At 48.8% G+C, this 24,665-nt stretch overlaps 1 protein-coding gene and 1 pseudogene across 2 annotated transcripts in view; both read right to left on the bottom strand.

Annotated features, from left to right (window-relative positions):
• Positions 1 to 24,665, bottom strand: part of LOC136663716 (zinc finger protein 345-like) — an 87,436-nt gene that overhangs the window by 46,748 nt on the left and 16,023 nt on the right. The window contains exon 1 of one of the 2 annotated variants that reach the window (XM_066640591.1): positions 1,145 to 1,205. The exons of the other annotated variant lie outside the window; for it this stretch is intronic. The gene's annotated coding sequence lies outside the window, so the exon portion shown is untranslated. Of the gene's footprint in view, positions 1 to 1,144; positions 1,206 to 24,665 lie in introns of those variants that run through there. 2 annotated transcript variants of the gene reach the window in all.
• On the bottom strand, positions 2,757 to 23,103 carry LOC136663721 (zinc finger protein 850-like; annotated as a pseudogene).

Raw genomic sequence — 24,665 nt, 5'->3', positions numbered from 1 at the left:
GGCCACTCGGGTATATAGTCAAGGGAGGGCCCATCCGAATAGGCGGGTACCCTAGAGCTCTCCTAAAAAATCGCAAGAAAGTGCTGTTCCCAGGTCTGATGAGGAATCACTGATGGATCATGCACTTCTTTTCGCGAAACCCCCCACCACGACCTTCCAGAATTGTTTGCTATGACTTGATAGAAAGGCCTTGCAAAAGGCAATTCCATTGTGTTACATGAAAATCCCCTTTTTCCTTTTAGTTGTAATTTTCTCTCTATATCTGGTTATGTTACTAAAACATCATGCAGGCTAAACTTCTCCCAGCACACATTTCCAAAATTCTGGTCAAGTCACAAGCTCATGGTTGCACAACCACCTCCCCATGGTCACACACTATGGGAGGAAGTCTGGCATCTTAAATCATTGTTTAAGTGTCTCCTATTCATTGTATTGTTTTAACCCAGTCTCCTACATTACTGTATTCATTGTATTGTTTTAACCCAATCACTGCTTAAGTACTGTATGCAAACCTGAACTGCCTTCTGTGTGTTGCTGACTCATTGTATTGTTTAAGTTCCCCCATCTAGGAAGCCAGCCATTAGACCCCATTGAATTTTGCTGATAATCCTTTCAATGTTTTACACACTCCCAAGCACCCTGCTGGTAGTAAGCAAGTTACTCAGCACTGTCTGAAAACCCCTTTTTAAGAGAGGGCTTCCTCCCACATGCTCTCTCTCTGGCTCACTCTCCAAGGACCAACACATCTGGGTTGTGTCAGAGGGTCCTCCACACAAGACTCCCCCCCCCCATCCAACTGCTCTACAGGACAGGTAACTATCTCGTGCCTGAAACTCTTTCCCTTCTCCCCCCCTTTTTCTCCCCTTCTCTCCCCATCTTTAGTTAGCAGCTGGGTTTGGCAGACCAGGGACCCCTAAAATCCTTCCCTACAACCTTTCCTGGGTTGTACAAGCTGCCCTGGGTCCCTTTTGGGGAGAAAGGCAGGATATAAATAAAGTTTATTATTATTATTTCCTTTTTCTAATTTCCTCGGATGCACCCCATACTTTTCACACGCAACCACCATGAAAGCTAGGTACATTGGATTCAAGTACTAGGACCAAGAAACATATACTTATCATTTTTCCACATGCATTATGTTTACCTTTGTGCTTCTGTAATAAAACTATAATCTTTTATTAAAAGTTATCTTTCTCTCAGTCTCCTCTTTAAGCAAAAGGGAACTTCTCTGCATTACACCGTCTTGTTATCCAGCCTGCGGTCCTAAGGTTCCAATAAGGGCAGTATAATAATTCCCCTAAACAAAACAGCCCTTTTGGTAACAACTGATCTTGGGATTGAGGCATTTTCACCCAGTGTGCTCCCACAAGGATAACCAGACGGTGGAGTCACTGCAGGGCAAGCTCTATTCCAAGTGTTCTCTGGGCTTGGGGAATTTCTATGCTCGTTCCCTTCCCAAACACCTTCAGTCTCCAGACAGTCAGGGTTGTTGAAGGAGGGAAGACTGGGAGTATCACTGACATTTCCATTCCACGATGAGAGGAGATCGAGCCGCAGTTGTTTGGAGACCTTCATGGGAGAGACACTGCCCGCTTGCAGCCTGTTCCTCCTTCTGCCCATGATTACAATTCAAAACAATCCTCGAAAACAGACACCCCACAGGAGCAAAATGGCCAACATCAGAGGTGCCAAAAAGGTCTCGGACAACACAGAAGAACTTGGGAGAAATAAAACCTCCCGGGTAATCACTAACATTTGACGAGCTGTCCCACAAGAGTTAAAACGAAAAGCCAGAGCTGCAAAAGGTACCTTATCAGTACATAATTAGGATTAAAATTAAAAAGAATATCTCCCATAAACAAGCAAAATTGGAAGATGTGAAAAAAGGGAACGATGGGGAGATCTTAGCCAGTCGCCATCTTACTTCCACCTCATTCTGGTTCACTCCTTTGTCCCTCTTTCTTAAACCTGCCATTGGAATCGCCCAACCTCAACTTCTGGTGCTGTCTTGGCCTGGTCCAGCTGCTCAGAGCATTTGAGAGTTAGAAGGGGCCTCAGAGGTCATCCAGTCCAAGCCCCTGCTCACTGCAGGCAATGGCTCTGACCTCAAGCAGACCTCCAGCCTCTGCTTGAAATCCTTGAATGTCAAACTGTTCCAGTGCAGGGCAGCTTCATTCTTAGTGTAGCCAACACTATTCCATGTCTTCCTTTGGATGGTGGGTGGTGCATTGGGCACACAGCACCCCAAAAGAGGTGGCACTGGGGTTGCCTCACCTCTCAAGCCTTCAGAGGATGTGTACAATAGCAGTCCCGTGGGACCCAGATCCTTCTCCACACAGCAGCCTTCCTGCCAGACACCCACCACCACAGAACCTGGCCCTCTGCACGCCTGTCTCATCACGAGCCTAATGCAGAGAGACAAAAGGTTCTTTGCACTCACTGTACAGACTCCTGGAAAGCCATCCATGGACCCTGATAAATAGCCCCAATTTACGTGGTTACTCTTCCTCATGTGCCCTTTCATGCTCACTAATACCTGAATGAATGGAAAGCTTCTTTTCACACCTCTGGCATTGATAGGATCTCTCCCCTGTGTGGCTTTTCCAATCAGTCATAAGGCTTTTCTGGGAACTGAACGGCTTTCTGCACTCCCAGCATGCATTGGGCTTCTCCCCTGTGTGATGTCTCGGACGGATCATAAGGTCAGTACTCAGATGGCAACTCTTTCCACACTTCTGGCACAAATAGTCCCTTCACTATTGAATAGTGCCTTTACTATGCACTCTTAGATGCCTTCTAAGGGAACCATTCCGAGAGAACCCTTTACCACACTACTGGCATGTATAGAGTTACTCGCCCGTGTGGATTCTTTGATGGGTTGTAAGTGTGCTGCTATAACTGAAACTCTTTCCACACTCCCTGCATGTATAGGGCTTCTCGCCTGTGTGGGTTCTTCGATGGGTTGTAAGTGTGCTGCTACAACTGAAACTTTTTCCACATTCCCTGCATGTATAGGGCTTCTCGCCCGTGTGGGTTCTCTGATGGGATTTCAGATTGCTGCTGCAAATGAAACTCTTTCCACACTCCCTGCATGTATAGGGCTTCTTGCCTGTGTGGGTTCTCTGATGGGTTGTAAGTGTGCTGCTGCAAATGAAACTCTTTCCACACTCCCGGCATATATAGGGCTTCTCGCCCGTGTGGGTTCTCTGATGGTATTTCAGCTGGCTGCTGCTAATCAAACTCTTTCCACACTCTGGGCATGAATAGGGCTTTTCCTCTGTGTGAGTTTTCAGATGGGTCGTAAGTGCACTGTTGCAAATGAAACTCTTTCCACACTCCTGGCATGTATAGGGCTTCTCGCCCGTGTGGGTTCTCTGATGGTATGACAGATGGCTGCTGCAAATGAAACTCTTTCCACACTCCTGGCATGTATAGGGCTTCTCGCCTGTGTGGGTTCTCTGATGGTATGTCAGATGGCTGCTGCATATGAAACTCTTTCCACAATCCTGGCATATATAGGGCTTCTCGCCCGTGTGGGTTCTCTGATGGTATTTCAGATTGCTGCTGCTAATGAAACTCTTTCCACACTCCGGGCACGTATATGGCTTCTCACCCATGTGAGTTCTCTGATGGGATTTCAGACGGCTGCTGCAAATGAAACTCTTTCCACACTCTGGGCATGAATAGGGCTTTTCCCCTGTGTGAGTTCTCTGATGGGTCGTAAGTGCACTGTTGAAACTGAAGCTCTTTCCACACTCCTGACATGTATAGGGCTTCTCCCCTGTATGTGTTCTCTGATGGATAGTAAGTTGAAGACTCTGATGAAAACTCTTTCCACACTCCCAGCATGTATATGGTTTCTCGCCCGTGTGGGTTCTCTGATGGGATTTCAGATGGCTGCTGCAAATGAAACTCTTTCCACACTCCTGGCATGTATAGGGCTTCTCGCCTGTGTGGGTTCTCTGATGGTATTTCAGATGGCTGCTGCAAATGAAACTCTTTCCACACTCGGGGCATGAATAGGGCTTTTCTCCTGTGTGAGTTCTCCGATGGATTGTAAGTGCGCTGCTGCAACTGAAGCTCTTTCCACACTCCTGGCACGTACAGGGCTTCTCCCCTGTATGTGTTCTCTGATGGATCGTAAGTTCAAGACTCAGACGGAAACTCTTTCCACACTCCTGGCATGTATAGGGCTTCTCCTCTGTGTGGGTTCTCTGGTGCCATATTAGAAAACTTCTCAAACAAAAGTTCTTTCCACAGTCAGAGCACGTATAAGGTTTCTCCCCTCTGTGCATTCTCTCATGGGTCATCAATTCACAGCTTTTACTGAAGCTCCTTCCACACTCTGGGCATGTACAGAGTTTCTCCTCTATGTGGATTTCGTGCTGTGAGGAAAGGGTGCCAGGACAGATTCTTCCAAATCGGTTCCAAACCAGGGATGCTGAAAAATGAAGGAAAATGCAGTAAGAGATAGAGAAACACCCCAGAAAGCCGGAGAAAACACCCCACTAGCCTCCTTTTTCCGTTGATCAGAGTGGGGTTCAGAAAGGCCAGAACTACATATAACATATGTAATTGATGTTCACTAACATGTTACATATTTAATATTATGCTTTGTTCCTTTAAAGAAGCTGAACAACATTCAAAAGAATAAGGCCACAACTAGAGAGGAAGGACAGGAAAGAGTAAAAGAGAGAAAGGCAGAATGCAACTATTTGAGACCAGAAAAACTACTGAGATTTAGGGAAGCCGAGATAGTTCATGCAGAAGCTGATTTCTATCGCCCAGGGCACTTTCCAGCAGGAGTCTCAGCTGAAAAACCAGCTCAAGTTTCATCTAGGCTGGGGATGCCAGTTGCGCATCCAGGAGTGCACTGGGGTCCAAAACAGCACCAGTTCCTTCATAGGGAGGGCAACCCCAGTTAGAAGAGGAAGAACTCTGCCTCCAAAATGGCTCTCGTTCAGAACAAAGGATCCTCTGCTTTGTGTCTGTTGGCAAGCCAGCATGTAGGGGGGGTGCACCGGGCTCCCAACATCCCTGGTAAGCTGCAGCAGGCACTAGTAAGTAAATCCCAGTCCCTGCTATTAATAGTGTTACCAAAAGGGCTGTTTTGTTTAGGGCAGGAGTCGGCAACCTTATACACTCAAAAAGCCATTTGGACCCATTTTCTGGAGGAAAAAAAACCTCAGGAGCCACAAAACCCTTTTGACATCTAAAATGAAGATAATACTGCATATATAGGGTTTTTTTTTTTTCACCTTTATGCTCTTATAGGTCCCATTTTAATAATGTAGCCCCCTCTTGTAGCCTTTAGTTAGTTTTGTCATACATTCTTGTCCTGTGTTTTCAGACACCTGGTCCTCTATGGTCTTTTGCCTGATTCCAAGGCCATTCTCTGCCTGGAGAATTAGGCCCACTTCAAGCAAATTAGCTCCCCTTCTTTCCCCCGACAAATGACCCTGGTTCTGCTCTGCAGTCCTGCTGGACCCCACCTCCAGGGTAGCTCGCCTGTTCAACCTGCAGAGGTCCTCTCTCCTGCCAGTAGCCTCCCACCACTACAGCAGACCCTGGGTCCTCAGCAGGTCTTGGGCACAGCGGCCACACACCAAACTCCAGTGACTCCAGCAGTCACAAAGTCAGTCAGAGCATCCAGGGCAGAGTCCAAAGTCAATAAGCCAAGTCACAGTCCAAGATCAGATTCCAAAGTAAGTCAGTCAAATCTGTCAGAGTATACAAGTCAAAGTCAATAAGCCAAGCCAGTCAGTCTCCTCTCCTACCTCCAACCTGCACTCCTTCTACAATGCACACCCCCTTCCTCAGGTGCTCCTTATATCCCTGAGGGCCCTATTGCCTTCAAGTGGCTGCAGCTGTGCAGCACACTCTGCTGGATGCCTTAAAGGGGCCACTGCTGACACCACATCTACCTCCTCAACAGATCTTCCAGGATTCCAATACATATGGCAGTTATGACAACTGCTTATCTTACATGGATACTAAAGAACTCCCCCTACCCTCCAGAGGCACCCTGCTGGAAGGAAAAACGGACACAGACTCCAGAGAAGAAGCCAGAGCTGGGGGGGAACCACAGGCCAGCTTCTGCCCTGCCTGCCTGCCTGCCTGCCTGTTCTCCCTCACTCAGGCTGCAACCCTCTCCACACTATCCTGGGAGTAAGCCCCATTGGCTACAATGGGACTTCTGAGCAGACAAGTTGGTTGGAGCTCTCAGGCTGCAGTCCTCTCCACACTTTCCTGGGAGGAAGCCTCACTGACTACTTGTGAGCAGACCTGCATAGGAGGGGGCTGAGGCTGCAGCCCTCCACACCTTCCTGGGAGGAAGCCCCACTGACTACAGCGGGGCTTACTTGTGAGTAGACCTGCACAGGAGGAGGCTGAGAATACAGCCCTCCATACCTTCCTGGGAGGAAGCCCCACTGACTACAGCGGGGCTTACTTGTGAGTAGACCTGCACAGGAGGAGGCTGAGGATACAGCCCTCCACACCTTCCTGGGAGTAGCCCAGGGACTACATCGGGGCTTACTCTGGAACAGACCTGCTGGGCGCAGGCTCCCACTCACCCGTCCTTGCGCTTGGCCTTGAACAGGCTTCAAGGCTGCCATCCCAGGCACCCTTTCCTGGGAGTAAGCTTCTTCCCCTGTAATGGGGCTTACAACTGAGTAGACACGCATAGGAGCAGGCTCCATGGCTGCAATCCCAGGCACCCTTTCCTGGGAGCAAGCTTCATCCACTGTAATGGGGCTTACTACTGAGCAGACACACAGGATGGCTCCTCTGCTGTGGAGGAAAAGCCTCTCCTTGCACTGAGTGGGGACCTGCTCAGGGAAAGGTGGGCTGCAAGGGCTCGCAATGGCTGAGGAGGAGGGAGGCTCAGGATTGGCTGGTGGTCAGCCAGTGAAGGGCCCTGAGCCATTCCAACAGAAAAAGCCAGGAGCCTGCTGGATGCTGATTGGCTGAGCCTGCTGGAGAGTTGGGGAAGGGAAAAACAGGGAGCTTAAGCCTGCAGAGCGGCAAAATTGAAAAGGGAAACCAATGCCGGGCAGGTAGGGGTGAAGGGGAAGAATACCAGGCAAATCTCTAACAAAAACCCTTGACTTCCCAATGTGCGGCAGCAGTGAAGAAGGCCAATTCTATGCTTGGGATCATTGGAAAAGGTATTGAGAACAAAACGGCTAATATTATAATGCCATTTTACGAATCTATGGTAAGGCCACACCTGGAGTATTGTGTCCAGTTCCGGTCGCCACATCTCAAAAAAGACATAGTGGAAATGGAAAAGGTGCAAAAGAGAGCGACTAAGATGATTACGGGGCTGGGGCACCTTCCTTATGAGGAAAGGCTACGGCGTTTGGGCCTCTTCAGCCTAGAAAAGAGACGCCTGAGGGGGGACATGATTGAGACATACAAAGATATGCAGGGGATGGACAGAGTGGATAGGGAGATGCTCTTTACACTCTCACATAATACCAGAACCAGGGGACATCCACTAAAATTGAGTGTTGGGCGGGTTAGGACAGACAAAAGAAAATATTTCTTTACTCAGCGTGTGGTCGGTCTGTGGAACTCCTTGCCACAGGATGTGGTGATGGCGTCTAGCCTAGACGCCTTTAAAAGGGGATTGGACAAGTTTCTGGAGGAAAAATCCATTATGGGGTACAAGCCATGATGTGTATGCGCAACCTCCTGATTTTAGGAATGGGTTATGTCAGAATGCCAGATGCAAGGGAGGGCACCAGGATGAGGTCTCTTGTTATCTGGTGTGCTCCCTGGGGCATTTGGTGGGCCGCTGTGAGATACAGGAAGCTGGACTAGACGGGCCTATGGCCTGATCCAGTGGGGCTGTTCTTATGTTCTTAAGGGAGAAGAGGGCAGTGAGCTCAGGGGGCAGAGGGAAGCAGCCTGCACTCCCAACACAGGTGCTTCTTGTCACACTCTTTGCCACTTTCACCTGGAGGAGCCGCAGCAGACAGCTGAAAGAGCCACATGCGGCTCTAGAGCTGCAGGTTGCCGACCCCTGGTTTAGGGGAATTATTACACTGCCCTTATTGGAACATCAGGATTGTAGGCTGGATAACAAGGCGGCATAATGCAGAGAAATTCCCTTTTGCTTAAAGAGGAGAATGAGAGAAAAATAGCTTTCAATAAAAGATTATGGTTTATTACAAAAGGACAAAGGTAAACATAATACACATGGAGAAATGTATTTCTTGGTAACTAGCTTTCATGGTGGTTGCGTGTGAAGAGTTTTTGGTGCATTTGAGGAAAACAGATAAAGAAGGGGGGTTGTGAGGAAGGCTTTAGGGGTCTGTGCTCTGTCAACCCCAGCTGCTAACTAAAGATGGGGAAAGAAGGGGAGAGAAAAGAGGGGAGGAAAGAGTTCCAGGCACAAGATAGTTACCTATCCTGTAGAGCAGTTGGAGGGGGGGGGAGTCCTGTGAAGATGACCCTCTGAAACAACACAGATGTGTTGGGTCTTGGAGAGAGACAGCATGTGAGAGGAAGCCCTCTCTTAAAAGGGATTGGGAGACAGTGCTGAGCTGGATGGTAGCTTGATTGCTAACACAAGGCTGGGTGCTTGGAGTAGGTATACATTTGAATGGGGACCAGGATGTCAGTTATCAGCAAAATTCAATGGGATCTATGGCTGGGTTCCTTAACAAAGACTGCAGTTTAAGTTTGCATAAACAGTGATTGGATTAAAACACAAGACTTGCTCCCATAATGCGCGACTGGGGGGGGGGGGTTGTGTGACCATGAGCTTGTGACTTGAGCAGAGTCCTGGAAATGTGACCTGTATGCTGGGAGAGCAGTTTAGCTTGCATGATATTATAACCAGATATATAGAAAATCGCAGCTAAAAGGCAAAAGGGGATTTTCATATAACAGATGCCCCCTTAGCGAAGTGATCCTGAGGGCAATCCCCGTTAGAAGAGGAAGAATTCTGCCTCCAAAATGGCTCTCATTCAAAACAAAGGTTCCTTTGCTTTGTGTCTATTGGCAAGCCAACATCCAGGGGGGCGCGCACGGCTCCCCACACCACTGGGAGGCTGCAGCAGGGACTGGTAAGTAAATGCCAGTCCCTGCAGCCCCCATAGTGATGTGATCCTCCCCACTGCCCCCGCCCCTTCAGGGGGCAGGGTCCAGGGTCCTCAGGCTGGGGCGATGCCATGCCCCAGTTTGAGAAGCCTTGGACTAAAGAAAGAATAAAAATAGTGGCTTAACAAATCGCAGGAGAAAACAAATGCTTAATGTGGAAATGGAGAGACAGGAGAGACAAAGTGACAACAAAAAGGAAGGAGGTTCAGGAGCAGGAGATGCTGTGGGGCATCTATCAAGAATGGCCAAAGGACCCTCCTTACCTACAAAGGTGACGCTCTCGTAGTTGTCCATCATGACCGCCTCGTGCAGGCACCGTTGGCGCTGATCCAGCAGAGCCCACTCTGCACTGCTGAAATACACAGCCACCTCCGCAAATGAAATGAGGCTCTGGAAGGAAAAGGAGACTCCCCGTTAAAAGACTAGCCCAGGCTGAGCCTGCAGTCCAGCAAGGGAGGAACATCTACATGCTTCCTGTCGTGTGAGAAATGTTGGATGTCGTGTGAGAAATGGCAGTGGGGAATGCTGACAGTGTCTCTCGTGTCGCAGTGTGGCAGGCGACCCAGGAGGAAATGCACCTGTGGGACAAGGGGAGAGGTTCGTGCTGCCCCCTGCTCCCCTATCTTACCTGGCCTGGAGGAGCTGCAGCCATTTCCGCTCCTCCACGTGGTTGTCTGGTTTGCTTTGATTCCATTTCTCTTCTGTCTGTCAGGGAGAGAAATGGGAAGAACATCACAAGGGTTTTCATATCTTCTACCTGCTTCATGCTGGGCATCCTTGTTTGGAGTCCTTTCCACTGATCACGGTGGCGGATGCAAAGGAGACTGGATGGCTGCAGGGAGGGATGGCACAATGTCTGCCAGGCAACAGGGCAAGATGCTGATTATCCTCAAATGCAAGTAAGTTCGTTTCTACTTGACAATCACATCATTTCGATTCAAACCTACCCATCGGATCAGACCCTAAGCATGACAAGGGCACCATGACCTGAGTTCACCAGCCAATCAGCAAACAACCGGGCTCAAAGCTGGACGCTTATCATTATTCCTGTCTATTCTAGGAAGGCTCCTTCTCTTAGAATTTAAAGAACATTCCAAAGATCATGTTCCACCGTAAGGATTTTTATATGGTGTGTTGGGATCTTGGTTTGCTCAACTCCCAGCACAATTTCAATATTTCAGCCAGAGAAATAACCATGGCCAGTATCCAAAACTCCTTTACAGAAGTCTAAGGGCCCAACCCTATCCAACTTTCTAGTGCTGGTGCAGCCATTCCAATGGGGCGTGCACTGCATCATGTAGAAGGGGGAAAGTCACGGAGGCATCCTCAAGGTAAGCAAACATTTGTTCCCTTTCCTGGGGGCTGCACTGCAGATGCATCAGTGCTGGAAAGTTGGATGGGATCGGGTTCAAAGAGGTTGCGCACATCCAGTATTTCCTGTATAGCAAATCCACATGCGATTGTTGCAAATGACTCTTGAAACTCCCTCCGCTCAGCATCGAAAAATGGCCTTGCTGCGTTCCACAGATTTGCTGCATTTTGAGATACTTGAGCTCAAAGTAGGAAGTCTCAGACTATTTGCATGGCTTTTCGGATCCTGCTCAAAGGCTCTATTCAATATATATTTTAAATCCTAGCTATAAGGACTCAGAATTCAATCCAGAACTTCTAGCAGCCAAAGCCCACTGCCTGACTCTTGTACCAGCAAGGTAGCTCTTAGGCACACAATGGCCTTATGGTTTAATGGTTGCAGAAGTTGGTCTTAGACCAGGAGGAACCAGGTTCAAATCCTTGCTCAGCCGTGAAGTTTACTGGGTGAAACGTGGGGCAGTCATGATCTCTCAGCCTTACCTACCTCACAGGGTTGTTGTGAGGATAGAAGGAGGGAAGGAGCCATGTACAGCACCCTGAGCTCTTTGGGGGAAGGGCAGTATAAAAATGTGGAAAGTAATATTTGCTGCACTGCAGCACCATCCAGATGATGGCCAAATACGGCACAGCTCATTAGTCTACTCGGGCCAGGCAATCTGAGGAAACAACCGAGGCCCGGCTGATCCTATATAACTTTTGCTTTGGGCTTGTTTCCCAGTCTGAGCAACTCAGCACTCTGAGAAGCCAAACGGATTGGATCTCTCCCCTGTGTGTCTTTTCAGGGAGCACACAGGAGTCCCTTAAAAGCCCTTTGCTTGGCCATCCGTCTTCTTCCTTTCTCTTCTGTTCTTCCACTCCTTTCTCCATCCTTCTCCCTCCTGTTTATCTCCTCCTGTCTTATCTTCACTTCCACCTTGTCTTCTAATCCTTTTTCACCCATCCTCCTTTCAATCATGTTTTTCTTTATACCTACTCTTAACTTTACAAGCAATTTGTCTGTTCTTGAAAATAGGTCATGTATTGAGGTGGGAGAAAATGATTTGGTTTTGTTTGTTGTTGTTTTTGCAGATTTTGGTGTTTAACCAAAGTGAAATAGCAAAAAAATGATTTTATTCCAAATATTTCCCATTTTTGTCCATTATAACTGCTTTAAAATGCACTAGCTAGTTGGTAAAGATTGCACAGTGTCAGCAGATGAAGAATGATTCAGAATTTCATTGTTTGTTCTATTTTAGCAGGTTTTTTTTTTAGTAGAAAGCAGAGTTTTGTGTCTTTATTTCACTCTCACCTTTTTCTCCTGCTCCAAGTCATGGAATGAAAAGTGGGTTAAGTGTTTGGGAGCAGCAAAGTTGATGAATGCCATTCAGAAGTACTTGCAAAAAAAATCCTGCCAGGTCACATTGCAAATATAGTGTTTAAATTAAATGCATGAAATCAATATGAGAAGCTTAAACTTTTCTGTTGTCATGTTCTACTTTTTTCTTAAATGTCCTGTACTTTGTCTTGTCCTCTTTTTCGGTTATGACCTCCAGTCACCCTGACCACAGCTCGTAACCTGTGATGGAATTCTCCTCCATCAATCTCTCCAATCCCCTTTTAAAGGCAGCCAGGCCAGACGCCTACACCACATACTGTGGCAAGGAGTTCCACAGACTAATGAAAAGCTGGTGTCATGTCTATGTACAGTTTAGGCCTACTGACAGGTAAAGCCTGAACCAAGCTAAAACAGTAACACAGAAGTGGCTTGCAGTTCCTAGCTGTTAGGAATTTACAACTCAATGGAAGGTGATTATGTAGCACCTAGGCAGCCAGAAAGACGCCCATCAAGGACGGAATGCAGCTGTAGATCTCCAGGGGGGAGGGAAGAGCTGAGAGGGGAGCTTCCAGCCCCACTTCCAGAGGACAGGGCCTTTGGTCCTTGTCTCTTGGTGAGATAGGAGGTGGGTGTACATCCTGCCCCGCCAGGACCATGTGGCCTTTTAGGTAATTGACCTGAGGATCTACAAAAGAAACTGGCCCAGGTGAGAGTTAGAGAATAACAGAGTTAGCCAGTTAGCTTTGTTGCTTTATGCTGATATGTTTCCTAGACGTTTTTATGCCTCCAGCATTTGCTGCCTTTGTAACTTTTTGTAACCCTATGTACTTAATAAAGTAAAAATCTTTTTACCATGTTGGTTCATTGTCTGTTGGGGACAAAGGTTCAGAATCCTGCCTAGCCATTCAGCAAGCTACCAAATCCTCATTGTGGACTAGTAACTTGAGGACTAAGACTTTAAGTAAAGAAAGTGCTCAGTGCCTACAAGGGATATAGTTAAGCCTAGAGGGTCTCAGTGTCCCTGGACTGAGGCACTGGCTCTTACAGGGTGGTGGCAGTACTACCAAACAGGGATCTTTGGGGGCTCTAGGGTTCAGAACCAACAACTCTGAGCACCCCAAAACCATGGGAGTAAGACCAAGCGTACGACAGCTGGGTAAAGAAATATTTCCTTTCTTCTGTTCTAGCTCTGCTGTCACTCAGTTTCAGGTGATGTCGCCGCTTCAGGGGTTGTTTGCCAGGGAGAAGAGCACCCCTCTCTCCATCCCCTGCACAAGTCATGTCTCAACCATGGCTTCACTCGGGTGCCTTTGTTCTAGCCCAGGCCTGCTAGTCCAGCAGGAGGGCTCACTGGTGCCAGGGCACAGCCCAGCAGGCCCTTCCTTCCTGGGGCACCTCACACCCTGGGCAGAGCCCCCTTCTGCCCCCCCCCCAGCAATGAGGACCCTCCAGCTTCCCTCCTCCAGCCCCACACACCTGCTGGCGGCCTCTCTCTCCCTCTCTAGGCCTGGGGACTGGTGCTGGCTTCCTTCTGCCACCCTCTCTTGCAAAGCTCCCCCATTTCCTGTTCCCAGTCACATGATCCAGCAGGGCTGCTGGGAAACAGAGTCCCTGAGGACAGGCTAATTGCCTCTACCTTGCAGCACTGCATAGAGGAGGGAAGAATTGCATTGCGTAGAAGAACTTTGGCTCCACATGGAAGGGATTAAAAAGCTGCACCAGATCCCCCTCCTGGATACAGTGGTTCATGGGAGAGGCACTCTGTCTGCCCCCCTTTGCATCTGGTCACCCTCTGTCTGTGTGGGGGTGGGGTAGGGGGTCTTTGCACTGTCCTAGCAGTGCAAGGGATGCTGTGGCTGCAGTCCTCAGGACTGTAGCCTTCTCAGTGAACTAGACCTCAAGCATGAGCTAAGCCTCTGTGCGTGTCCATATAGAGCAGCAATTTTCAGCCTTTCACATCTCATGGCACACTGACAAGGCACTAAAATTGTCACAGCACACCAGCAGTTTTTTGACAATTGACAAGGCAGACGCCACTGATAGCAGGGCTTGCATCCCTCAGTGACCCTACTAACAAATGATCCTCCCCAAAACTTCTGTGGCACACCTGCAGACCACACCAATGTTCCACTCGGCCTTTGCCATAAAAGAGGAAGACTTCAAATGACCACCCACCGATCCAGGGCAGTGATGCCTAGCGCCAAGCACTCACTCTCTTCCCACACACCTACCCCCTACTCTTCCAAGTAATTTAAAGTGCAGCTTGTTGGGACCAAACCTGGGAGATCTAGACCAGTGCCACCAGCCCAAGAGATCTGGCTCCCAGAGGGTTTCCCAGGGCTGTGCAGGGATTCCAGGGATGCTGTGCAGGGTTGAAAAATGGCCACACAACACCAGCAGCACCTGCAAAATGACAAAAATGACCTTGGCTGGCAGCAGCAATAAACACAGGCTACGATTTTTGCTGGAAAAGCCTCAAGACTTTTTTGTTTAGGGAAGCTTCTAAATGTTGACAGCGGGGTGGGGTGGAGGGGCTGACGCTTTTCATGAAACACCATTTAACTGTGACCCGATTCAGCTTCTATTGTTTTCATGGTTTTAATTGTTTTTCTATTAATGCTTTAGCATCGTTCTGTAGATTGAATTGAAATTTTATTTTGCAAGCGGCCTTGGGGACCGTTAAGCGGGATGGAAAGGCAGGACTTGAATTCCTTAAACAAACAAACCCACTGATCCCAGAACACGGCAGAGGTTTTAAGCCAAAGGGTTTTATTAAGAGATAAGGGGGGGGGGGGGAAGGAAACAGGACTGGATTCTCAGAGATCAAGGTCCCCTGAATGGTGCTGGCTCTTCAGGGAAGCCTCACAGGAGCAGGCTCTGCTGGACCAGGTGGGGAGCCAGGATCCCATCCCACTCGGCCAGTGGTGTCCCCAGGGCTTCTGTTGCCAGGGCAACGCTTGATGTCACGTCCCCAGGCAGCATCAAGGTGTCACCAGCACAGTCACGCTCCAATTGCTTCCTGATGGCTCTCAGCTATCTGATTTCTCCAGCACACTTTGGTGACCCACCAAAAACCAGGTCACAACCCACCAGTGGGTCTTGACTCACAGTTTGGGGAACCACTGTATGAGCCCATCAAAAGTACAGATCTGCAACATCTCCCCAAATGCAGCCACATACCACGGTAGCATTGAGTCAAAACTAGTAAAAATAAATTACACATTGAAATGAATGGCAACCCATCTGAAATTGGCTCCTGACTCGCCTTGTGGGTCCTGACCCAGAGTTTCAACAGCACTGGACTAGAAAGAATTGTTTATTATTATGATTATGAATCACATGTTTAGACTGCCCTTCCTCCAAGGAGCTTAAGGAGGTGTCCATTTATTCCTTCCCTGCTGTTGCCCTCACAACAACCCTATGAGGTAAGGCTGAGAGGTAGTGATTGACCCAACGTCACCCAGAAAGCTTTGGGGCTGAGCAGGGATTTCCCAGTTCTAAGACAACACCAATATGGGTAGTATTTACATGGTGTTCCAAAGTACTCCACTTTCCAGTATAACCTCAGAGCACCTCATTCAGTTTCACTCAAATCTAAATGCATGTATGTATCAGATCTAGTGGGATAACTCAAGAAGAGACTGTCAGTTGTCGCTTTCCAGAGCCAGAGATTAATACATTTCAAAACACATTCTGGGGGGGGGGGTGTCAGTGAGGGGCTTTGGGTTGGCATACGTCACACTGTAAATGGCTATTTCATTTCTTTGTTCACACACTCCTTTGTCCTAGATTTACACACTCCTAGATTTACTGCCATTTTACGATGCATAGCCCAAGAACGCATGTGATGGAAATAGATTCCTAAATATATAAACTCTCTTACCTGTTCAACAGTCATCCATTTGAAAGACCAATAGAGAACTTTCCGAGATTTGCCAAATATGACTATCTTAGATTTATCAAATTTAGAAATAGCTCATTTTTCTTCAAAAGATGCTAAGAGAGGTAAAAAAAAAATGCTTAGGCAGAAATTATATTGGGAGTTGATACAAATTGTATTTTAAATCAAATAGATACAACATCAAGAAATAGAACATAAGAACAGCCCCACTGGATCAGGCCATAGGCCCATCTAGTCCAGCTTCCTGTATCTCACAGCAGCCCACCAAATGCCCCAGGGAGCACACCAGATAACAAGAGACCTGCAAGGCTTCCTGGGAATTGTAGTTAAGAACATAAGAACAGCCCCACTGGATCAGGCCATAGGCCCATCTAGTCCAGCTTCCTGCATCTCACAGCGGCCCACCAAATGCCCCAGGGAGCACACCAGATAACCTCATCCTGGTGCCCTCCCTTGCATCTGGCATTCTGACATAACCCATTTCTAAAATCAGGAGGTTGCGCATACACATCATGACTTGTACCCCATAATGGATTTTTCCTCCAGAAACTTGTCCAATCCCCTTTTAAAGGCATCCAGGCCAGACACCGTCACCACATCCTGCAGCAAGGAGTTCCACAGACCGACCACTCACTGAACAAAGAAATATTTTATTTTGTCTGTCCTAACCCGCCCAACACTCAATTTTAGTGGATGTCCCCTGGTTCTGGTATTATGTGAGAGTGTAAAGGGCATCTCCCTATCCACTCTGTCCATCCCCTGCATATCTTTGTATGTCTCAATCATGTCCCCCCTCAGGCGTCTCTTTTCTAGGCTAAAGAGGTCCAAACGCTGTAGCCTTTCCTCCTAAGGAAGGTGCCCCAGCCCAGTAATCATCTTAGTCGCTCTTTTGCACCTTTTCCATTTCCACTATGTCCTTTTTGAGATGTGGTGACCAGAACTGGACGCAATACTCCAGGTGTGGCCTTACCATCGATTTGTAAAATGGCATTATAATATTAGCCGTTTTGTTCTCAATACCTTTTCCAATGATCCCAAGCATAGAATTGGCCTTCTTTACTGCCACCACACGCTGGACCAGGTGGAGAGCAGTCACTGGGGCCTCTTCAAAGTAAGGGAATGTTTGTTCCCTTATCCTGGGGCTGCATTGCAGCTACATCCGTGCTGGAAAGTTGGATAGGATTGGGCCCTAAATCCCTGGGGCTCTCCCTCCTCCAGCAGCCCTCTGACCCCCAGAGTGGCTCTCCCTGCCTGGCCCTGTCACAAGCACACAGAAGAGAAAAGGAAACCCCTCCAAACCCCTAAGAACTGGAGGGAAAAGGGAAACCCTTTGAAAATGTGTGGTTGGGGAAATGAAGCCCCTCAGAATTGGAGGGGAAAAATGAAACCCCTCGAAACTGGGGGAGGGAATGAAGCCCCTCAGAACTGGAGGGGAAATGAAGCCTGTCCGAATTGGGGGAAAAAATGAAACCCCTCAGAACTGGGGGGAACATGAAGCCCCTCAAAATTGAGGGGGGAGAAAACCCTTTGGAACTGGGGGGAAAATGAAGTCCTTCCGAATTAGGGGGAAAAGGAAACCCCTTGGAACTGAGGGGAGGAATGAAGCCACTCAGAAGTGGGGGGAAAGAAACCCCCTCAGAATTGGTGGCAAAATGAAACCCCTCAGAACTGGGTGGAAAATGAAGCCCCTCAAAATTGAGGGGGGAGAAAACCCTTTGGAACTGGGGGGAAAATGAAGCCCCTCCAAATTGGGGGGAAAATGAAGCCCCTCAGAATCGGGGGGGGGAAGGAAACCCCTTGGAACTGAGGGGAGGAATGAAGCCACTCAGAAGTGGGGGAAAGAAACCCCCTCAGAATTGGCGGGAAAAATGAAAAACCTTTCACATCTCATGGCACACTGACAAGGCACTAAAATTGTCACAGCACACCAGCAGATTTTTGACAAATGACAAGGCACACCCTTGCAGGGCTTGCATCCCTCAGTGACCCTAACAAACAATCCACCCCCCAAACTTCTGTGGCACACCTGCAGACCACACCAATGTTCCACTCAGCCTCTGCCATGAAAGAGGAGGAGGACTTCTACTGACCACCAGATGATCCAGGGCAGTGACACCTAGTGCCAAGCGCTCACGCCCTTCGCACCCACCCCCTACTCTTCCAAGCAATTTAAAGTGCAGCTTGATGGGACCAAACCAGAGAGATCAAGGCCACTGACACCAGCCCAGGTCATCTGGTTCCTTGAGGGCTTCCCTAGGCTATACAGGGTTCCCAAGGATGCTATGCAGGGTTGATAAATGGCCTCACTCAGCCAGTAGCACCTGCAAAATGACAAACATGACCTTGGCTGGCCCAAAACTGCAGCAGCAAGAAACGCAGTCAATTTTGCAGGAAATGCTGGAAAAGCCTCAAGACTTTTTTGTTTGGGGAAGCTTTTAAATGTTGACAGTGGGCTGGTGTGGGGGGCTGATGCTTTTGATGAAACGCCATTTAACTGTGACCCAATTCAGCTTCTATTGTTCTCATGGTTTTAATTGTTTTTCTATTAATGCTTTTGCATCGTTCTGTTGATTGAATTGAAATTTTATTTTGCAAGCGGCCTTGGGGACCGTTAAGCGGGATGGAAAGGCGGGACTTGAATTCCTTAAACAAACAAACAAACCCACTGAACCCAGAACAAGGCAGAGGTTTTAAGCCAAAGGGTTTTATTAAGAGATAAGGGGGGGAAGGAAACAGAACTGGATTCTCAGAGATCAAGGTCCCCTGAATGGTGCTGGCTCTGCAGGGAAGCTTCCCAGGAGCAGGCTCTGCTGGACCAGGTGGGGAGCCGGGATCCCATCCCACCCGGCCAGTGGTGTCCCCAGGGCTTCTGGTGCCAGGGCAACGCTTGACGTCACAACCCCAGGCAGCATCAAGGCTTCACCAGCACAGTCACACTCCAGTTGCTTCCTGTCATGAATATGTACAGTTTGGGCCTAGTAGCATGTAGAGCCTGAACCAAAGTAAACCAGTAACAGAGAAGTGGCTTGCAGTTCCTAGCTGCAAGGATGTGAGTAACAACAGCCAACGGAAACAACTCAATGGAAAGTAATAACGTAACACCTATTCACAGCGTAGCCAACACTATTCCATGTCTTCCTTTGGACGGTGGGTGGTGCATTGGACACACAGAACCCCAAAAGAGGTGGCATTGCGGTTGCCTCACCTCTCAAGTCTTCAGAGGATCTGTACAATGGCAGTCCTGGGGACCCAGAACCTTCTCCACGCAGCAGCCTTCCTGCCAGACACCCACCACCACAGAACCTGGCCCTCTGCACGCCTGTCTCATCACGAGCCTGACGCACAGAGACAAAAGGTTCTTTGCACTCACTGTGCAGACTCCTGGAAAGACATCCATGGACTTTGGATGGCCCCATAATTAGCCCCAATTTACATGGTTACTCTCTCTCATGTGCCCTTTCATGCTTACTAACACCTGACTGAATGGAGAACTTCTTTTCACACCGAGCATTGATAGAATCTCTCCCCTGTGTGGCTTTTCCAATCAGTCATAAGGCTTTTCTGGGAACCGAACCTCTTTCTGCGCTCCCAGCATGCATTGGGCTTCTCCCCTGTGTGATGTCTCGGACGGATCATAAGGTCAGTACTCAGATGGCAACTCTTTCCACACTTCCAGCAGGAACAGTGCCTTCAGTATTCAACAGTGACTATGAATCCTGCCTTCACTATGCACTCTCAGATGCCTTCTAAGAGAAACATTCTCAGAAAAGCCTTTTCCACACTCCTGGCACGTATAGGGTTTCTCGCCTGTATGGGTTCTCAGATGGGTCATAAGTGCACTACTATGACGTAAAGTCTTCCCACACTCCTGGTATATATTGGGCTTCTCGCCCGTGTGGGTTGTCTAATGCTCTATCAGACTGCAGCTGTAAATGAAACTCTTTCCACACTCGAGCATGAATAGGGCCTTTCTCCTGTGTGAGTTCTCTGATGGGTTGTAAGTTTGCTGCTACATATGAAACTCTTTCCACACTACCGGCATGTATAGGGCTTCTCACCTGTGTGGGTTCTTTGATGGTATTTCAGTTGGCTGTTGAGAATGAAACTCTTTCCACACTACTGGCATGTATAGGGTTCTCGCCCGTGTGGGTTCTCTGATGGGATTTCAGTTGCCTACTAAGAATGAAACTCTTTCCACACTCCTGGCATGTATAGGGCTTCTCGCCCGTGTGGGTTCTCCGATGGGATTTCAGATTGCTGCTGCAAAAGAAACTCTTTCCACACTCCGGGCATGTATAGGGCTTCTCGCCCGTGTGGGTTCTCTGATGGGACTTCAGTCGGCTGCTGCAAATGAAACTCTTTCCACACTCCCGACATGTATAAGGCTTCTCACCTGTGTGGGTTCTCTGATGGGATTTCAGATTGCTGCTGCAACTGAAACTCTTTCCACACTCCGGGCATGTATAGGGCTTCTCGCCCGTGTGGGTTCTCTGATGCGACTTCAGTTGGCTGCTGCAAATGAAACTCTTTCCACACTCCCGGCATGTATAAGGCTTCTCTCCCGTGTGGGTTCTCTGATGGGATTTCAGATGGGCGCTGCAAATGAAACTCTTACCACACTCCCGGCATGTATAGGGCTTCTCGCCCGTGTGGGTTCTCTGATGGGACTTCAGTTGGCTGCTGCAAATGAAACTCTTTCCACACTCCCGGCATGTATAAGGCTTCTCACCTGTGTGCGTTCTCTGATGGGATTTCAGATGGCTGCTGCAAATGAAACTCTTTCCACACTCCCGGCATGAATAGGGCTTCTCGCCCGTGTGGGTTCTCTGATGGCATTTCAGTTGGCTGCTTACAATGAAACGCCTTCCACACTCCCGGCATGAATAGGGCTTCTCGCCCGTGTGGGTTCTCTGATGGTATTTCAGTTGGCCGCTGTGAATGAAACTCTTTCCACACTCCAGGCATGTATAGGGCTTCTCGCCCGTGTGGGTTCTTTGATGGGACTTCAGTCGGCTGCTGAAAATGAAACTCTTTCCACACTCCGTGCACGTATAGGGCTTCTCGCCCGTGTGGGTTCTTTGATGGGATTTCAGTTGGCTGCTGAAAATGAAACTCATTTCACATTCGGGGCATGAATAGGGCCTTTCTTCTGTGTGGGTTCTCTGATGGTTTGTAAGTGCGCTGCTACAACTGAAACTCTTTCCACACTCCCGGCATGTATAAGGCTTCTCACCCGTGTGGGTTCTCTGATGGGACTTCAGTTGGCTGCTGCAAATGAAACTCTTTCCACACTCCCGGCATGTATAAGGCTTCTCGCCCGTGTGGGTTCTCTGATGGGACTTCAGTTGGCGGCTGAAAATGAAACTCATTTCACACTCGGGGCATGAATAGGGCCTTTCTCCTGTGTGGGTTCTCTGATGGTTTGTAAGTGCGCTGCTACAACTGAAACTCTTTCCACACTCCTGGCATGTATAGGTCTCCTCGCCGGTGTGGATTCTCTGATGGGTTTTTAGATTGCTACTAGAACTTAAACTCTTTCCACAGTACTGGCAAGTATAGTGTTTCTCCCCTGTATGAATTCTCTGATGGATCTTAAGACCATGACTCAGACAGAAACTCTTTCCACACTCCTGGCATGTATAGGGTTTCTCCCCTGTATGTGTTCTCTGATGGTTGAACAGCTGGCTGTTCCAACTGAAGCTCTTTCCACACTCCAGACATGTATAGGGCTTCTCCGCTCTGTGGGTTCTCTGGTGCCATATTAGAAGACTTCTCAAACGGAAGTTCTTTCCACAGTCAGAGCATGTATAGCGTTTCTCCCCTCTGTGCATTCTCTGATGAGTCATCAATTCACAGCTTTTACTGAAGCTCCTTCCACACACTGAGCACGTACAGAGTATCTCCTCTATCTGGATTTTGTGCTGTGGGGAAAGGGTGTCTGGACAGATTCTTCCAAACCGGTTGCAAACCAGAGATACTGAAACAAGAAGGAAAGTGCAGTGAGAGATAAAGGGGAAACACCCCAGCCAGCTGGGGACGCCACTAGCCCCCTTTTTCTCTTGAACAGAACTGGGGCCAGAAAAGCACAACCACATATAGCATAATGGATGTTCATAATGGATGTTCACAACCACATATAGCATAATGGATGTTCAACATAATGGATGTTCATAATGGATGTATAGCATTATGTGAGGTAATTAATATTATGCCTGGTTTGTTTAAACAAACTGAACAACATTCAAAAGAATAAGGCCACAACTAGAAAGGAAGGATAGGAAAGAGTAAAACAGAGAAAGGCAGAATGCAACTATTTGAGACCAGAAAAACTATTGAGATTTAGGGAAGCCAAGGGGAGTCTGTATGTATTCTGGGATGCAGAAGCTGATTTCTATTGCCCAGGGCGCTTTCCAGCAGGACTCACAGCTCATAAACCAGCCCAAGCATATCTAGGCTGGGGATGCCAGTTGCGCTTCCAGGAGTGCACTGAGGTCCAAAACGCACCAGTTGCTTCAGAGGGAGGGCAACCCCAGTTAGAAGAGGAAGAATTCTGCCTCCAAAATGGCTCTCATTCAGAACAAAGGATCCTTAGCTTGGTGTCTATTGGCAAGCCAACATCCAGGGGGGCGCGCAGGGCTCCCAACATCCCTGGTAAGCTGCAGCAGGCACTAGTAAGTAAATGCCAGTCCCTGCAGCCCCCCTAGCGATGTGATCCTCCCCACTGCCCCCGTCCCTTCAGGGGGCAGGGTCCAGCGTCCTCACGCGTTGCCATGCTTACGGGCTAAAGAAAGAATAAATATAGTGGCTGAAGAAATCCCAGGAGAAAGCAAAATGCTCAATGTGGAAACGGATGAGCTCAGGAGAGACAAAGTGACAACAAAAAGGAAGGAGGTTCAGGAGCAGGAGATGCTGTGGGGCATCTATCAAGAATGGCCAAAGGACCCTCCTTACCTACAAAGGTGACGCTCTCGTAGTTGTCCATCATGACCGCCTCGTGCAGGCACCGTTGGCGCTGATCCAGCAGAGCCCACTCTGCACTGCTGAAATACACAGCCACCTCCGCAAATGAAATGAGGCTCTGGAAGGAAAAGGAGACTCCCCATTAAAGACTAGCCCAGGCTGAGTCTGCAGTCCAGCAAGGGAGGAACATCTACATGCTTCCTTCGGGATGTCGTGTGAGAAATGGCAGTGGGGAATGCTGACAGTGTCTCTTGTGTCACAGTGCGGAAGCCGACCCAGGAGGAAATGCACCTGTGGGACAAGGGGAGAGGTTCGTGCTGCTCCCCTCTCTTACCTGGCCTGGAGGAGCTGCAGCCATTTCCGCTCCTCCACGTGGTTGTCTGGTTTGCTTTGATTCCATTTCTCTTCTGTCTGTCAGGGAGAGAAATGGGAAGAACATCACAAGGGTTTTCATATCTTCTACCTGCTTCATGCTGGGCGTCCTTGTTTGGAGTCCTTTCCGCTGATCTTGGTGGCGGATGCAAAGGAGACTGGATGGCTGCAGGGAGGGATGGCACAATGTCTGCCAGGCAACAGGGCAAGATGCTGATGATCCTAAAATGCAGAGGCACCCTTGGCTGGGAGGAGTGCCAGGGGACGGGGACCCTTTGCCTCTCTGTCCCAACTGTGAGTGTCCAACAGGGCAGGCAAGGGAAAGGGCTGGCAATCACCAGGGCTGGGATGTAACAACAGGAGCTCCCGAGGGGCAAAGGAGGCTCTTTACCAGGTGTCTGGGTCTGCAGTGCAGCAGGAGGGCTCACAGGTGCCAGTGCAGAGCCCAGGGAACACTTCCTTCCCAGGGCATCTCTTACCCTGTGCAGAGCCCCACAGCCAGAGCTCCCTTCTTCCCCCATTCTGCAATGCAGACCCTCCAACTTCCCTTCTCCAGTCTCCCTCACCTGCTTTTCCAGGCTCTCCCTCTCTCTGGGTCTTGGGACTGAGGCTTCCCTCCTTCTTCCACCCCCTCCTGCAAGGCTCCCCTCCCCATCTCCTGGTCTCAGTCACATGACTCAGCAGGGGCTGCTGGGAAATGTAGTCCCTAAGTAGGGTTATCAGATCCGAAGGGGACAGAGTGCCTCTACCTTTAACCATTGCATGGAAAAGAGAGTTTTGGAAGATGCAACATGGAAGGGTTTAAAGATCTGCACCTGCCAAAATTCCTATGCAGTGGTTAAAGGTAGAGGCACTCTGTCCCCTTCGGATCTGGTCAAGCAGGCTCTGATGTGCACCAAATCTCAATTCAGGGACTTTAAATCCCAACTGGACTGGGAAAGAGCAAGAGCAGGGCCTCTCCGGACTGGGGGAATGGGCACTCAAGCAGCAAACATGTTTCAGGGGTGTGACTTGAGTACAGTGGGGCATTTTGGGACAAGACATCACCCGTCCACATGGGATTGTCCTGACTCCTTTTAGGACGGAAGAAGGGATGTTCCTTCTTGTATTCCTGGGTTGCGACCAGGGGGTAGGAGAAGGTGATAGCCTGGCTTAGAGAGGAAAGTCCCAGCAAGACAGTCAGGAGACAGACTCCTAGTTCATCCAGCCCTGTACTGCCAACCCTGACTAGCAGCACCTCCCAAGGGAAAATCCCCCCCCCGTTTAATTGTATTTCTGTTTATGTTCCTTTGATATCAAGAACAGGCCTTCATAACTGGATGCTAGCAGGCAGAACGAACTATTCTCCCAGAAAACCCTGGCCTGCAGGCCACATTCCCACTTTGGTCAAGCTCATACTCTTGGTTGTTTGTTTGTATTTGCCTCTCACAATCACACATCCTGGAAAGAAATCTATCAACCTGCGTTGTGTCTAGTCTAGTTGAATGAAACTCAGTTTTCCATGGTACCTTCAGCTAGTGTTTGCTTTCCTGAAGGCAATTCCAGTCACTTCTGTATTTTGCACCAAAACATGGCATCATACCTGTATTTGGCATTAACTTAGGCATCTCTGCATTTTCTCATTCTCCCTCCCTC

This window comes from Tiliqua scincoides, chromosome 13, assembly GCF_035046505.1.
Source record: "Tiliqua scincoides isolate rTilSci1 chromosome 13, rTilSci1.hap2, whole genome shotgun sequence".
Classification (NCBI taxonomy): domain Eukaryota; kingdom Metazoa; phylum Chordata; class Lepidosauria; order Squamata; family Scincidae; genus Tiliqua; species Tiliqua scincoides.
Note: the sequence above shows the minus strand (reverse complement) of the source record. Positions and strands in the feature narration are given on the sequence as shown.